Source organism: Cetorhinus maximus, chromosome 6 (genome assembly GCF_964194155.1).
Source record: "Cetorhinus maximus chromosome 6, sCetMax3.hap1.1, whole genome shotgun sequence".
NCBI classification, from domain to species: domain Eukaryota; kingdom Metazoa; phylum Chordata; class Chondrichthyes; order Lamniformes; family Cetorhinidae; genus Cetorhinus; species Cetorhinus maximus.
In genome coordinates, this window is record NC_135884.1 from 53,549,452 (window position 1) to 53,567,289 (window position 17,838).

General features: G+C 43.3%; 1 protein-coding gene across 4 annotated transcripts in view; it reads right to left on the reverse strand.

Moving 5' to 3' along the window:
* The window catches only part of LOC144681763 (contactin-4-like), a 1,677,954-nt gene that overhangs the window by 1,297,916 nt on the left and 362,200 nt on the right, over positions 1–17,838 (reverse strand). The window lies entirely within an intron of this gene.

Below are 17,838 nucleotides of genomic sequence, written 5' to 3' on the forward strand. Positions count from 1 at the left end.
CAATTCCCTTCACAATAAACATTAACATTCTATTAGCTTTCCTAATTACTTGCTGTACCTGCATACTAACATTTTATGATTCATACACTAGGACACCCAGGTCCCTCTGCACCTCAGAGCTCTGCAATCTCTCATAATTTAAAAAAATATGCTTCCTTTTTATTCTTCCTGCCAATTGGGACAACTTCATATTTTCCCACATTATACGCCATTTGCCAGATCTTTGCCATTCACTTAACCTATCTATATCTCTTTGTAGCCTCCTTATGACCTCTTCACAACTTACTTTCCTCCCATTTTTGTATCATCAGCAAATGTAGCAACCAGACCTTTGGTCCCTTCATTCAAGTCATTTGTTTAATTGTAAAAAGCTGAGACCCCAGCACTGATCCCTGTGGCACACCACTCGTTCCATCTTGCCAACCAGAAAATGACACATTTGTGCCTACTCTCTGCTTCCTGTTACCTAGCCAATCTTCTTTCCATGCCAGTTTGTTACCCCCTACACCATGAGCTTTTATTTTCTGCAATAACCTTTGATGTCGCACCTTATCAAATGCCTTGGAAATCTAAGTACAGTACATCCACCAGTTCCCCTTTGTCCATAGCATATGTTACTTCTTTAAAGAACTTCAATAAACTGGTTAAACATGATTTCCCTCTCACAAAACCATGTTGACTCTGCCTGATTACCTTGAATTTTTCTAAATGCCCTGCTATGAGATTTTTAATAACTTCAAACATTTTCCCTATGACAGATTTTAAGCTAACTGGCCTGTAAAACCACATTGATTTTATCTGGCCATACTATGATGTTCTATGTGCATTGTTAAGACTTTCTTAAAAATCGATTCCAGCACTTCCCTGATGACTGGCGTCAGGCCAACTGGCCTGTAGTTCCCTGTTTTCTCTCTTCCACCTTTCTTGAAAAGTGGTGTTACATTTGCTAACCTTCAATTTGCTGGGGCCATTCCAGAATCTGGTGAATATTTGGAAATCATAACCAGTGTATCTACTATCCCTGCAGCTATTTATTTTAGAGCCCAAGGATGCAGTGCTAGGGAACTGTTGGATTTTAGTCCTTCAAAATTCTCCAACACTTTTTCTCTACTTTTATTAATAACCTTAATTTCCTCACTCTTCCTCGCCCCTAAGTCGCCCTCTATTCCTGGTATGTAACTTGTGACTTCTACTGTGAAGACAGATACAAAATATTTGTTCAATGTTTCTGCCATTTTCTCAATCCCCGTAATTTCTCCTATCTCTGCTTTCAAGGGACCAACATTTAATTAGCTGCTTTTTTCCTTTTTATATTGTAAAACCTCTTACAGTATGTTTTCATATTCTTGGCTAGTTTACTCTCATATTCCATTTGTTCCCTATTTATCAATTGAGACACCATGGAGAAATTTGAACACAATGAGAATTTTAAAATTGAGGCACTCGTTGTTCAGGAGCCAATGTAGTGGAGCGAGCACAGGAGTAATGAATGAGTGTGACTTTGTGTGAATTAGATTGTAGGCAAAATAATTTGGATGAGCCCAAGATTATGGAAGGTGGAAGGTGGAAACTGGAAAGGCCACCAAGTGAGATTGTTTGAGTTTGGAGGTTTAAAAAAAAGACATGGATGAGGGTTTCAACAGCAGATAAGCCGAGCCAAGGGCATAGATAGGCAATGTCATGGAGGTGAATTTGAGATGGAGAGAATATAAATTTGGAAGCTTGGGGCAAGATCAAATAGGATTGAAGTTGTGAACCATTTGCTTTAGCTCAAACAATGATTTGGGAGGAGATGAAATTGTTGGGAAAGAAACAGAGTTTGAGGTGTGGCCAAAAACAATGGCTTTGGTCTTGCCATTGTTTAATTTGAAGAAATTGTGGTTCATCCAGGACAAGATTTCAAATAAGCAGCCTGACAACACTAAGAGCATTTAAGGATAATATGCCCTCAACAACAAAGGGAATGAAAATTTAAATAAAAGAAAAAAAGGTGTATGACAAATGTTGGAAGCAAGCTCAGTGAAATCCAGGAAGACAATGGAAAGTGAAGGAGGGAATTGAAAAAATGAATATGGGAGGCAAAGAGAGGCTATGAGAAAAGATAAGCAGGCAATATTAAATTGGGCTCTAAAACATTTCATAAACATATAAAGTGTATACATTTACTATGGGAATAAGTAGGGCCTATCAAAAACCTAAAGGGACATAATGTAGAGGCAGAGAACGTGACTAAAGTATGAAATGAGTCTTTTGCATCTGTCTTCACAAAAGAAGATGATACAAAGCTTGCATTAAAAGAGGATGGAAGAGGGGCAAGCTATGGACAGCATAATAATAGAGATGATGCACTAAAAAGATTAGCATTACTCAAAGTTGGTGAGTCAACTGGTTCAAATGGAATGTATCCTAGGTTGCTGAAGGAACCAAAGATAGAAATAGCAGAGGTATTGGTCATAATCTTTCAATCCTCACTGGATTGAGCTCTAACAACTTGGCTGGGGCATAGCTAGTTCTGGAGCACAAGTCTTTAATACTATCGCTGCAATGTTGTCAGGGCCCATAGCTTTTGCAATATCCAGCGTCTTCAGCTGTTTTTTGATATCACGTGAAGTGAGTCGAATTGACTGAAGGCTGGCATCTGTGAGGCGGGGGAGCTCTGGAGGAGGGTGAGATGGATCATCCACTCAGCACTTCTGGCTGAAGTTTATTGCAAATGCTTCAGCCTTTTCTTTTACATGAATGTGCTCGGCACCCCCACCACTGAGGATGGGGATATTTGTGGAGCCTTCTCGTGTTAGTTGTTTAATTGTTCACCACTGTTCACATAGGATTTAGGAGCAGGAGTAGGCCATTCGACCCCCTTCGAGCCTGCTCCGCCATTCAATGAGATCATGGCTGATGTGGTTGTGGCCTCAACTCCACTTTCCTGTCTGCCCCCTTAACCCTTGACCCCCCCTTGTCTATCAAAAATCTGTCTAACTCTACCTTGAAGAAATTCAAAGACCCAGGCCTCCACTGCTTTCTGAGGAAGAGAATTTCACAGACTAACGAGAAAAATTCTACTTATCTCCATCTTAAAACGGTAAATCTCTTATTCTTAAACTGTGTCCCTGGTTCTAGATTCCCTGACAAGTGGAGATATCCTCCCAGTATCATTTTTTAAATTCATTCATGGGATGTGGACATTGCTGGCTAGGCCAGCATTTATTGTCCATCCCAAATTTCCCTTGAGATGGTGGTGGTGAGCTGCCTTCTTGAGCCGCTGCAGTCCATGTGGTGCAAGATCACCCACAGTGCTGTTGGAAGGGAGTTCCAGGATTTTAATCCATCGACAGTGAAGGAACAGCAATATAATTTCAAGCCAGGATGATGTGTGACTTGGAGGGGAACTTGCAGTTGATGGTGTTCCCATGCATCTGCTGCCCTTGCCCTTCTAGGTGGTAGAAGTGCAGGTTTGGAATGTGCTATCGAAGGAGCCTTGGTGAGTTGCAGCAGTACATCTTGTAGATGGTAGACACTGCTGACACTGTGCTTCAGTGGTGGTGGGGGTAAATATTGAAGGTAGTGGATGGGGTACCAAACAAGTGGGCTGCTTTGTCCTGGATGATGTCAACCTTCCTGAGTGTTGTTGGAGCTGCACTCATGCAGGCAAGTGGAGAGTAGCCCATCATATTCCTGATTTGTGCCTTGTAGATAGTGGACAGGCTTTGGGGAGTCAGGGGGTGAATTACTCTACAGAATTCTCAGCCTTTAAGCATGACTGGAATTGGCAGCTTTTCAGAGCATAGATCTGATCCATTGGTTATGGGATCTCTTAGCTCTGTATATCGCCTGCTGCTTCTGCTGTTTGGCATGCAAGTCATCCTGTCTTGTAGCTTCACCAGGTTGACATCTCATTTCTAGGTATGCCTGGTGCTGCTCCCAGCTTCTCTCCTGCGCTCTTCATTCAACCAGAATCGATCCCACAGTTTGGTGGTAATGGTAGAGAGGGAGGTTACATATTGTGCTTGAGTACAATTCTGCTGATGCTGATTTCTATTTCGATATCTATCCCATCTAGCTTGGTGATAGTGCCACACAACACAGCGCAGGGTATCCTTAATGTGAAGGTGGGACTTTGTCTCCAAAAGGACTGTGAAGTGGTCACTCTGAACAATACTGTGATGGACAGATGCATCTGTGACAGATAGATTGGTGAAGACAAGGTCATGTAGGTTTTTCCTCTTGTTCTCCCCTCACCACTTGTCGCGGACCCAGTCTAGCAGCTATGACCTTTAGGACATGGCCAGCTCAGTCAGTAGCGGTGCTATCGAGCCAGTCTTGGTGATAGACATTGAAGTCTCTCACCCAGAGTATATTCTGTGCCGTTGCCGCACCCAGTGCTTCTTTCAGTTGGTGTTCAACATGGAGGAGCACTGATTCATTAGCTGAGGGGGCATGGTAGGTGGTAATCAGCAGGAGGGTTTCCTTGCCCAAGCTTGACCTGATGCCATCAGATTTCAATGCATCCAAAGTCAATATTTAAGACGCCAGGGCAACTCCCTCAATGACTATATTCTACTGTGCTGCCATCTTTTGTGCGTCTATCCTGCCAGTGGACAGGACATACCTAGGGATGGTGATGGCAGTGTCTGAGACGGTGTCTGTAAGGTATGATTCCATGAGTTTGACCATGTCAGGCTGTTGATTGGCTAGTCCTGAACAGCCTTGACAAGATGGACATTGAAAAGATGTTTCCTCTTGTGGGTGAGTCCAGAACCAGGGGGCACTGTTTGAAAATTAGGGGTCGCCCTTTTGGAATGAGATGAGGAGAATCTTTTTTCTTTCAAGAGGGTTGTGCGACTTTGGAATTCTCTGCCTCAGAGGGTGATGGAGGCGGGGTCATTGAATATTTTTAAGGCTGAGGTAGATAGATTCTTGTTAGGCAAGGGAATCAAAGGTTATCGGGGTTAGATGGGAATGTGGAAATTAAAACACAAGAAGAGCAGCCATGATCTTATTAAATGCCAGAGCAGGCTCGAGGGGCCGAATGGTCTACTCCTGTTCCTATTTCTTATGTTCTAGTCAGTTGGACAGTTCTTCCAATTTTTGCACAAGCAAAAGGGGACCTTGCTGGGTCGACAGGGCTGGGCGTGCCATTGTCATTTCCGGTGCCTAGGTCAATGCCGAGTAATCCATCCAGTTTCATTCCTTTTAGACTTTGTAGCAGCTTGATACAACTGAGTGGCTTGCTAGGCCATTTCAGAGGGCATTTAAGAGTCAACCACATTGCTGTGAGTCTGGAGTCACATGTCAGCCAGACCAAGTAAGGACAACAGATTTCCTCCCGCAAAGGACATTAGTGAACCAGATGGGTTTTTACAACAATGGTTTCATGGTCATCATTAGATTTCAGATTTATTAATTGAATTTAAATTCCAACAGCTGCTATGGTGGGATTTGAACCCATGTTCCCAGAGCATTAGCCTAGGACTCTGGATTACTAGTCCAGTGACATTACCACTGCATCATCACTTCCCCTCACACATTGCCACTGCCTCCCCATCTACACAAAGACATGGAATATTGTCCAGGTGTTCCCTCTTCCCAAAAAGCCAGACAAATCCAATGGCCAATTACCACCCATCAGTCTACTCTTAATCATCAGCAAAGTGATAGAAGGTGTTGTTGACTGAGTGTGGCATCAAGGAGCCTGAGCAAAATTGAAGTCAATGAGAATTGGAAGAAAACTTTGCACTTATTGGAGTAATATCTAGCACAAACAAAGGTGATTGTGGTTGTTGGAAGTCAATAGTCTTAGCCACAAGACATAGTTGTAGGAGTTCCTCAGGATGTCCTAGGCCCAATCATCTTCAGTTGCTTCATCAATGGCCTTCCCTCCACCATAAGTTCAGAAACGGGAATGTGCATTGAAGACTGCTCAGTGTTCATTACCATTCGCAACTTCTCAGATAATGAAGTAGTCCGTATCCACATGCAGCAAAGCCTGGACAACATTCAACCCTGGGCTGTTAAGTGGCAAGTCATATTCATGCCACACAAGTGCCAGGCAATGATTTCTTCCCCCAGGGGTTAGTCAATCTGTGGAATTCTTTACTGCAGAGGGCTGTAAAGGCTGGTTCGTTAAGTATATTCAAGGCTGAGATAGACAGATTTTTAATCTGTAAGGAAATAAAGGGTTATGGGGAAAAGGCAATTGAGGATTATCAGATCAGCCATGATATCGTTGAATGACGGAGTAGACTCAATGGGCCAAATGGCCTACTTCTGCTCCTACGTCTTATGGCCTCATAGTCATCTCCAACATGAGAGAATCTAACCTACTCCCCTTGACATTCAATGGCATTAACATTGCTGAATCCCGCACTATCAATATCCTGGGGTAACCATTGACCAGAAACTTAACTGGATCAGCCATACAAACATTGTGGCTGCAAGAGCAGGTTAGAGGCTGTGAATTCTGCAGCAAGCAACTCATCTCCTAATTTCCCAAAGTCTGTCCACTATCTAAAAGGCTCAATTAGAAGTGTGATGGAAAACTCCCCACTTGCCTGAATGAGTGCAGCTCCAACAACACACAAGAAAATCAACACCATCCAGGACAAAGCAGCTTGCTTGATTGGCACCCCATCCATCATCTTAAACATTCATTCCCTCCACCACCAGTGCACAGTGGTAGCAGTGTGTGCAACTACAAGATGCACTGCAGCAGCTTACCAATGGTCCTCAGACATCACCTTCCAAGCCCACAAACTCTACCACCTAGAAGCACAAGGTCAGCAGGAGAATGGGAACATCACCACCTGCAAGTTCCCCTCCAAGTCGCACATCATCCTGACATTGAACTCTAGTGCGGTTCCTTCATTGTCCCTGGGTCAAAATCCTGAAATTCCCATCCTAACTACACTGTGGATGTACCCATACCACATGGACTGCAATGGATCAAGGCAGCAGTTCACCACCACTATCTCAAGGGCAATTAGGCATTGTAAATAAATGCTGGCCTTGCCAGTGATGCTCACGTCCCATGAATGAATAAAAAAAATGTTTACATGTATTTTCAGAAGGCAATCCACACAAGATTTATTAAAATGATGGAAAACCATAGAAATAATGGGAAAGTGGCTGTATGGATATAAAATTGGTTCAGTAACAGGAAGCAAATGGTGGTATGGAATGGATGTGCACTGCAGTGCTTCCAAGGGTCAGTCTAGGATCCATTCCTCTTTACAATTTTTATAAATGACCTAGGCTTGTGTGTGGAGCATCTTTATAAAGTGTTTAAATGATGAAGAATTTTGCAAAGTAGTAGATAGGAAGGAGGATAGTTACAGGCTTCAGGATGATTTAGATAGGATAGTGAAATGGACCAAAGCATAGCAAATGGAAAAGATGTGAAGTGACACACTTTGCAAGGATTAATATGGAAATATTGGACTGAATTTTACAGGCCCCCACAAGGCTAGAATTTTACCAGGCCAGAACATCGTGCCAGAACTTTATAAATCATTGGTTAGGCTTCAGCTGAAATATTGTGGATTACTCTGGGCATGACATTTTCTGGTAAAAGCATTAGAAATGGCACAAGGCAGATCTACCAGGATATTACCAGGGATAAGAGACTTCAGTTATGAGGATTAGGAAAAGTTAGGGCGGTTCTTCTTAAAACAGAGAAGGGTAAGAGGTGGCCGTTTAGAATTTCTCAAGATGATGGGACGTTTTGATAGAGCAGATGGAGAAAAATTATTCCCTCTGGCAAACGGGGCAGTAGTGGCCATTGTCAGTAACACACTGGGGCCCTGGAGACATGTAAATGTGCAGGATGGGCATCATGGGGAGGAGATGGCTGATAAGTTGGTCGATGGGCAGGGGGGTGGATCAGATACAAAGGCAGGGTTGTGGTTCTCAGTGGAGCCCCACCCCAGTACCTGATGCTGGGTCCCTCAACTGAGCACAAAGTTGCCTAGGAATGAGGTACCTCCAGTAGGCTGCTGTCAATCCTGACAAAGTTTACTGGGCAGCTTTCTGGAAGGATGTGAGACCCATGTGAGTCTTATGTAATGCCTCAGCCACCATTAAATCCTGGTTGGCTCAGGGATAATTCATTTAAAGTAGCTCATTTACTAGCCTAATTGCCTTCCTGCTGCTAGGAGGCAGGTTTTCCGTATTGGCCCCTTTCTGCCACTCACTAAATACAGGACTGTTTTCCTGCCACTGGGAGTTGAAAGCACAGCCTCCATACAATTTTTCCGGCCTTCCCATTTCAGTATACTCCACTAAATTCCGCCATTTAGATGTCAGGTTATAAATAGGGTTGCTAATCCTTCAGGATCGGCCTGGAGCCTCCAGGAGCTGAAGATCAATTTCCAGGACACTGCTGTATGCAACCCTAGAGAAAAGTCATTGGGACATTAAATAAGATAGTTTTAATTTAATTTTCTTTGAATATTTCTATTTACCAGATGTAGAAATATTGAAAATGGGAAAAAAACGGCTGTCTGGCTGACAGCCAAGCATCATCCAATTGGGTAATTAGTCTTTTTGCTTTCAAATTCACATAGGAAGGCAGTATGTCACAAGGATGGATGTGTTGGCTGGAGCGTGGGGGGCAAGTCATGTGAAGAAACCTCCAGGAATACATTTAATCACAGTTGGAAATCCTACTTATATAAATTTGTTCAGATTTTGTAAATAAAAATGTCCAAGTACTTCACCATTTTATCAATACATTACAAAACATTTTTGTAACTGATAACTTCAGTGTTCATCTCAATAGTCATAAATTTTTTTGAATGAATACACTTTACTGGAATAAAATTAAAAATTGCACTGTAGTGGATATTACAGTTCACTTCAGTTTGGAGAATTGTTAGTTACTTCTTTTCATAGAAAAATCACCTTTGTCATTTCTAAACCCAAGCTATTTAAGTTACAACATTTAGCTTTCAGCCAAATCTACATTGCAGCAACAGCAGGTCATTTTAGTTCCCACTGGAGATAAGACCAAGCTGATACAATTGAACATCCGTGGAAAATATTAAAACAGAATCAAATTGTGGTTGTAGTCAGGCCCTTCCATCCTTGGAAGGAAGAATGAATGTTGCTGGAGGTGATGATTGCAGCTGACACCTTTCTGTTTTTGTTCAGGTAGCACAGCTGTAGCTTCTGGAAATATGCCAGCACTGATAAAGTCTGACATTGGCAGTTTTTTGACCTGATCAACTAAGTTGTTTAATTCTGAGCAAGGTGACTGTTACTCCATCGAAAACAGATCTAGAGAATTGGAGTCGGGAGGAAGTTATTGAAAATTTCAAACCACGAAGAAAGCTAATTTTGACAACATGGTCCATGGCTATATTAACATTTTAAAGGCATTTCTTTTGGATTTTGAGTTCATGTTTCAACATACAACATTGACTATTATAACTAATTTTATAATAAATTCAAGGCTTGAATATAAATTATAATTGAATATTTTCACTGAATAAACCATAAATGGATATTGCATTTTAAATATATGTATTTGCAAAAAACTGTAACATAATATGTTAGGGTCTAATAAATGTCATGTGATAGATATTTCACTTGGTCTTGATTACTCTCAGTACTAATTTATGGTTTCACCTCTGAAATTTCTTATTTATTGGATGCAAAACAATTGGGGCGCACTGAGAATGTGATAAGGTGCGACGCAAACACAAGCTCATTCTTTACAAAGCACTTCAAAGGAGATTTTGGACATGGCTAGTCAGGGATTGTGTACAGCTGGTAGCAATGTCTAATTAGTATTTTAATTCTAACATGGTCCATTTCAGGGTTTGGGCATGGACTGTAGGTCCATCTCAATGCAGAGAGAGTGAGTCGCTATTTGGAGATGCAATTCTTTGGTATATCAGCAGCTATATTTAATAATAATTGAAACGTTTCAAATGTTACCAAGAAGACACGATTGGATAAATTTTTTACCTTGTTGCTTTGGAGTAGCAGTAGCTTTGTGAGTTGGTCAACTGTTATACCAGCCACCCAGTTTATACAGGGGTATTGCAGATGACAATACACAATACCAGTTTTACACCCAGGTGATAAATTGAAAATCTCTACGATGTAAATGAAAGTCTTTTCTCCTTCAAGGTGTATGAAGTCCCAGTTTAATCAGTGGAGTTATTTTGTTTATTCACTTACACATAATAATTCTAAACATTCGCTGCTTTTGTTTTTACTTCAGGGTATTTAATCTCTGTCCAGCATTTATCTATTAGGAAGCTGCATAAGACACGTATGTCCATTTTATCAGAGCCCTCCTAAATCAAATCTGAGGAAATTAACTCAAGACTTATTTTCAACACTGAAAATACTGCCCAAAGCATCTACATCAATCAATTTACTTTGCATTTGCATTGATGCATATTAATTTGTTAGCAACTAGAAAAATATCACACAATCGATAACGTATATTGCAGTTTGTGTCCAATTAGTTTAAACACATAATTGAGGTATTAAATATCAATTTATAATACATGTGCTTAACCTAAAAATAATTGTATGCAACTTAAATTTTGTCATTATGTTTTTATCTTTATTTAGTTGTTATTGTGTTTTATTTTAAATATTCCAACTTAATGGCATTTAATTGAACAGTCAAATGTAAATTTGTAGGTTTTATCACACAACACATCTTAGCTGTTCAATTATTATGCATGGTTCTAGGTACATGTCATTCTACTCATTAAAGTTAGATCTCAACAGTGTGCTTCTTGCTCACTTTTCATTTCATTTTTGATGAAAAGGAACCATCAGAATTTGCATGTTGTTTCTAACCTCGTAAATGGGAAGCATTTGCATTACAGTTCTAATGATAAAGAGCTCCAAGAATTCCTGACAGGTAGAGTTATCTGTATTGAACTATTACAGTCCTCATTACACTTAGTTGCTAACTAAATTGCTGGTTTAATTGAATTATTCACAAAATAGGAAAAGATATCAGCCATGCCAATTAATATCATGGCCAGGATATGTGGAACACATCCAGTAGCACAAAGTAATAAGGTACATTCGCAGTACCAGCTCTCCAATTCCTCAGCAAATGTCAATCTGAATAAATTATTACAATAGGAAAACAGGAAATAGAACAAATTGGACTGTAATATATTATTGATTTGGAGTAGTGTACATCCAACATAAAAGGTAAAAGAGTTAGCATGCAGTGACTCAAACTCTGCATTTGGCACTGGGAGACAGACTATATAATTGTGTCCCTGGAGAAGCAGCATCACTAAGTGTACCCTGGTGTACTGACGATAAGCTCAGATGTAATTTCTGTTGTGGAGTGATCTCTCCTCTCATGAAATGGAAAGTACAGAAAAATAATCATTGAGGGAATCTACAACTGTCACTGCAGTTTTATGACATCTATGGAACAACAAAGGATGCTTAGTCAGACCCAGCAACACAGAAAATGTATAAAATAATAATTTGGTCTCAATTTATTAATCCTAGGAGTCCAATGCAACATAGCAGTTACGAGCAGTTACAACAGTGCTAGAAGTTTCCCTGAATTGATTGATCAGCAAATATCGCTTGGTTATTCCATGTGAAACTAAATACCTTAAAAGGTCATTGCAGGGCAAAGCCGCCAACAGATTGGTTCTGTTCAGAGAAATACTCTGGTCTTGAGCGCTGTATTTCTACAATTGGCATATGTTAGCCAACAGTTACCATCTGTTAAACATTTAGTGGAATTACTGCTGAGATTGTTCTTTGTAAAACGATAACTTTGATAAGAAAAAAAAATTGAAAATGATGGAAATCTGAAATACAAACAGAAAATGCTAGAAATACAGCTGATCAGTCAGCATATCACCTGCAAAAGAAACAGATCAATATTGAGTATGTGAAGCACCTATACCCAAAAGATTAACTTGTCTTTTCTCTATGCTTACTGACCTACTGTGCATTTTCAAGTTTTATATATGCAAATATATATTTGATGGATAATTATTAATTTTAAAAAGGAAATAAACATTGTTTTTTTGTCCTTTCAAACGACCATTCCATCACCAATCTCCCTTTTCTCTCTGAAGCCCTTGAATATTGGGCATGTTTGGTGGTGTGAGCAGAAAATATGGCGAGAAGGCCAAAAATTGATTTCAAGGCGTCGTGAAACCAGTTTGCAATCATTCACTCTGCCCGCCAATGGCGGGCTGCGTTCCCCGCCATCAAACATCAGGAAGCTCATTGTAATACATCTGTATATCATTATCAGCTCACTGGAATCATCCCAACACGTTGGATCATCTGAGCACACCGACGTCAGTGCACGCCAACGTGTTTCACAATAGCAGACATAAGACGTGCACTTGGCAGGCTGCATTTTGAGGGGAACTCGGAGGTCTGTGCACAGTAACGTTGAGCAGCGCGTGCCAGGATCACCTGGTGGTCTTTAAGGTTGAGACGTCGCACATTCAAGCGAGGGCACAGGCAAATCGCTTTTTCCCAGTTGGCTGACAGTGCAGTGCAGGGGCAAGGGCTGCCCTGTGGTTGAGGTGACTTGTGGGGGGAAGGGCAAGGGTTGCACTGGGATTGAAGTGACTTGTGGGTGGGGGGTGGGAGGGGCAAGGGCTGCACTGCGGCTGATGGTAGCGCACAAGCACATGCGGATTGGGGGATGGGGAGGGAAGTGGCCACACATTAGGGAGACCCATTATAAAGTGACCATTGCTCCGCAGCTGAGACAGCATAGACGCAGCCACATTGACGTGCCTGGAGTCGGGCCTCCTCCTTATCTGCCCACTCAAGCAATGCAGAGGCATGAATTGGCACCAAATGTTCCTGAACTTTTGAACTTTGGGGCACAGATTGCAAACTAATGAGCATTTTAATTGACTGCAGAACAGTTGGGCGACTGGGCACATTGTAAAATCTCCTTGCGAAAGTTGGTCATGAAGCAGTCATTGGTGAAGGCTCTTACAGCCCCTTGCAATGTCATTATTCAGGTTTTGACCAGTCTCCCCCATCGTTCAAGCTAACAGTGCAGCTTTGCAGTGCGGGTTAGGAGAATGCCTGCGCCTGAGCTGAGAGAACGGCATGCAGTCCAGTAGGTGAAGCTGCAGCCAATCGGTCAGGTAGAGTGGGGTGGAGGTCGGTGGGGTCTCGGGAAGCTAAGCAGTGCACTATACTCTGGCCATCCAAGTGATGGCCAGCACTCTCTGGGATGAGTTAAGGGACCTTCTGACTTAACCAAGAGAGGTTCTTAGAACACCTAAGCTAACCCATGTGTCTCTCTCTTTCATCCTGAATGAGGAATACTTCAGGAGCATGGAACATAGTGATCTAGCTGTATGCCTCATGGTGTATAGAGAGCAGGGACAAAGGGGAAGAAAGCGACTGAGGTGCCTGACTGGGCAGAAGGAGGAGCAGCACCCTCAGGAGAAGGGGCAGCTGGGGCTCCCACACACCCTACTGAAGAGCCACAGCAAGTCGTCACTGGTTGGAGCCCAGCTAGACCCAGGGTATATAGACACTACCTTTCATTCCTGCAGATGACCGACAACCAGTGTTGAAGACTGCACATCATGTCTAGGGAACTGGTTGGTCACATCTGCCAGCTGCTGCAGGATTTGGTGCCATGGGGACATGGAGGGCATCCACTGCCCTTGGCTGTGAAAGTGACCATGGCACTCAGTTTCTATGCCAGTGGCCCCTTTCAGGGCTCCACAAGTGGCCTCTGTGGGATATTGCACGCTTCCACCCACAAATGCACCCATGAGGTCACAGATGCCATCTTCGTGAAAACACACAACAATCTCAGGTTTCCCACAGGTGCAGGGTGCCATCAGCTACACACACATGACAGTCAGATCTCCGTCGCAACAAGCAGTCAACTATTTCAACCGCAAGAGCTTCCAAGCGCTGAATGTTCAGCTGGTGTCCGACCACCACAAACAAATCCTGCAGGTCTGAACACAGTTCCCAGGGAGTGTCCACGGCCCCTACATTTTTAGTTGATCTCAGATCCCTGACATCTTCCAGGGTCCACAAGGGCTAGAGGGATGGCTCCTCAGGAACAAGGGATACCCACAGAGGACATGGCTGATGACATCCGTGCGGCGGCCTCAGATGGCAGCAGAGCAAAGGTATAGCGAGGCTAGCAACTCACACCTTGGTAGAGCAAACCATCAAGATACTGAAAGTAAGGTTCCAGTGCCTGGACAAGTCTGGTGAAGCATTGCAATATAGTCCACAGAGGGTGTCACACAGCGTCGTCACCTGCTGCGCCCTTTACAACTTGGCATTGCAACAGGGAGAGGAGCTGGCTGAGGAGGAGCTGGATGTTTCCTCTGATGAGGAGGACGTCAACGGGGATGAGGGTGAGGAGGTCATCGAAGGCGACAATGATGGTGATGAGACATTGAGCTGGCCAGACAACGCAGGTGCTCGGGAGGCCTTCATAGCTGCTAGATTTGTGAAGGATGATGACGTCATGCAGTGAGGAGACACCATAGATCCTCACATTGCATCTGTGAATGTTTGACTCCAGTCTGGCTGGAGTCCTCAACATTAACTGGGTTAGTCATAATGTGATAGGTTTAGAGGGAGTGGAATTCTTAAAATGCATCCAGGAGAGCTTTTTAAGCCAGTACGTAGAAGGTCCGACAAGAGAGGGGGTGGTCCTGGACTTAATTTTAGGGAATGAAGTCGGGCAAGTAATAGAGGTATCAGTGGGGGAGCATTTTGCAGATAGTGATCATAACTCCGTTAGTCAAGGTTGTTATGGCAAAGGACAAGGATGGGCCAGAAATCAGATTTCTAAATTGGGGGAAGGCCGATTTTAATAAGATCAGATATGATTTGGCCAGAGTGTACTGGGAGCAGCTACTTTTAGGTAAATCTGCATCAGAGCAGTGGGACTTATTCAAGAAGGAAATGTGGAGAGTACAGGGCCAACATATTCCAGTAAAGACAAAGGGTGGGACCAACAAATCCAGGGAACCCTGGATGTCGCGGGACATACAGGATTGGATAAAGAGAAAAAGGGAGGCTTATGGTAGATACCGAGGGCTCAAAACAGTGGAAGTCCTAGAGGAGTATAGAATGTGTAGGGGGGAGCTTAAAAAGGAAATTAGGAGAGCAAAAAGGGGACATGAGAAAACAGCAGGTAAAATAAAGGAAAATCCAAAGTTATTTTACAAGTACATTAAGAGTAAGAGGATAACTAGGGAAAAAGTAGGGCCCATTAAGGACCACAGTGGTAATTTGGGTGTGGAGCTGGAAGACGTAGGTTGGGTTCTAAATGAGTACTTTGTGTCAGTGTTCACACGTGAGAGGAACAAAATGGATATGGAAATCAGGCAGAAGGACTGTGATTTAATTAAAGAAATTAGCATAGAATGGGAGGAGGTTCTAAGTGGTCTGGCAGGCTTAAAAGTAGATAAATCTCCAGGCCCAGATGAAATGTACCCCAGGCTATTGAGTAAGGCAAGGGAGGAGATAGCAGGGGCGCTGGCAATAATTTTCAATACCTCTCTGGCCACAGGAGAGGTGCCAGAGGACTGGAGGACAGCCAATGTGGTACCGTTATTCAAGAAGGGAGGAAGGGATAAACCAGGGAACTACAGGCCAGTTAGTCTAACCTCAGTGGTGGGGAAACTATTGGAAGCAATTCTGAAGGACAGAATTAATCTACACTTGGAGAGGCAGGGATTAATCAAGGACAGTCAGCATGGTTTTGTTAAGGGGAGGTCATGTCTGACCAATTTGATTGAATTTTTCGAACAGGTGACCAGGTGTGCGGATGAGGGCAATGCATTTGACGTAGTCTACTTGGACTTCAGCAAGGCTTTTGATAAAGTCCCGCATGGGAGGCTGATAACGAAGGTAAGAGCCCATGGGACCCAAGGCAATTTGGCAAATTGGATCCAGAATTGGCTGAGTGGCAGGAAGCAGGGGTTGATGGTCGAGGGGTGTTTTTCTGACTGGATCGTTGTGTCCAGTGAGGTTCCACAGGGATCGTTGTTGGGTCCCTTGCTGTTTGTGGTATATATAAATGATTTGGACTTAAATGTAGGAGGGTTGATCAGTAAGTTCATGGATTACACAAAAATTGGTGGGGTGGCAAATAGTGAGGAGAATAGCCTTAGATTACAGGACAGGCTGGTCAGATGGGCTGATCAGTGGCAAATGGAATTTAATCTGGATAAGTGAGAGGAGATGCACTTGGGAAGGACAAACAAAGCACGGGAATACATGATGCATGGTAGGACCCTGGGAAGTACCGAGGATCTTGGTGTGCATGTCCACCAGTCTCTTAAGGTAGCGGGACAGGTAGATAAGGTGGTTAAGAAGGCATATGGGACACCTGCCTTTATTAGCCGAGGCATAGAATATAAGAGCAGGGAGGTTATGCTGGAACTGTATAAAATGCTGGTTAGGCCACAGCTAAAGTATTGCATGCAGTTCTGGAATCTGCATTATAGGAAGCATGTGATTGCATAGAGAGAGTGCAGCGCAGATTTACTAGGATTTTGCCTGGGCTGGAGAGTTTTAGTTATGAGGAGAGATTGGATAAACTGGGGTTATTTTCCCTGAAGCAGAGGAGATTGAGGGGGGACATGATTGGGTTATACAAAGTTATAAATGGCATAGATAGGGTAGACAGGAAGGAACTTTTCCCCTTGGTGGAGGGGTCAATAACCAGGGGGCATAGATTTAAGGTACAGGGCAGGAGGTTTAGAGGGGATGCGAGGAAGATTTTTTTTCATCCAGGAGGTGGTGGGAATCTGGAACTCACTGCCTGAAAGTGTGGTAGAGGCAAATATCCTCATAACATTTAAGAAGTATTTGGATGTGCACTTGTGATGCCATGGCATATAAGGCTAGGGGCCTAGTGCTGGAAAATGGGGTTAGAATAGTTAGGTACTTGTTTGACTGGTGCGAAGGGTCTTTTTCTGTGTTGTAGACCTCTATGGCTCTATGACTGATGGCAGTGCACATACCCTCTGTGATAAGGCTCCAGTCATGGAGAGACAGCGGAGGCCCTAAGAGTCGGTCGATTCCAGGAGAATGATGATGAAATGCAGTGAAGGCACTCCATGGACCTTTGCATAGCCTCTGTGAATGTCTGACTCCTGTCTTGCTGAGGGGAGCTCGCTTGCATCTATAATCAGGGTAATATCATGGAGACGCAGCCATGAAACTTTAAATGCACCTGATCCTTTGTCAGCCTTCAATGCCTGATCCCTTCAGGAGCATAGCATCACTGGTCGCAGATGCTGAAGAGATGGGGGCCAGACCCACCTCAAAGGTGCTGAGAGCACACAGAGAGAATGATGGAACTCTGTGATGCCTGCCTACAACATTCTGGCAGCAACAAGCATAATCGACGTGCAGGCATCAGGAATGTGACTAGTGGTCTGAAGCTTACACACTGCACAGGGAAGAGGCCCTGGACCGAGACACCTGCCTTTATCTGAGTAACACAAGCACTACTCATCAAAACAAGAAGCCATAGGCAGGGAGACATTCTTGAGTTTATTTACAATAGCAAACATTATGTACAAGTGATTAAAACCCATGCCCAGGCTGTGCAACTACATCTTCTTAACCTTCCTAACCCTGCCACTATGTCTTGGTGCTCCCCTGACATCCATAGCAGAGGTGGATGCAGCCTACTGACTGCTACACCCTGTCTGTGATGACCTTGGAGGGTGACCTCTGGAGTGTCAAGACCTGGAGGGCCCTGGCCTGCTTTCGGGGTCCTGTTGTGTGGCATTGGCACCCTCCTTGGCCTGTAGTGCTGGAGTTGCTGGGGTCACAGGAAGAGGGGATTCAGATGGGCTGGAC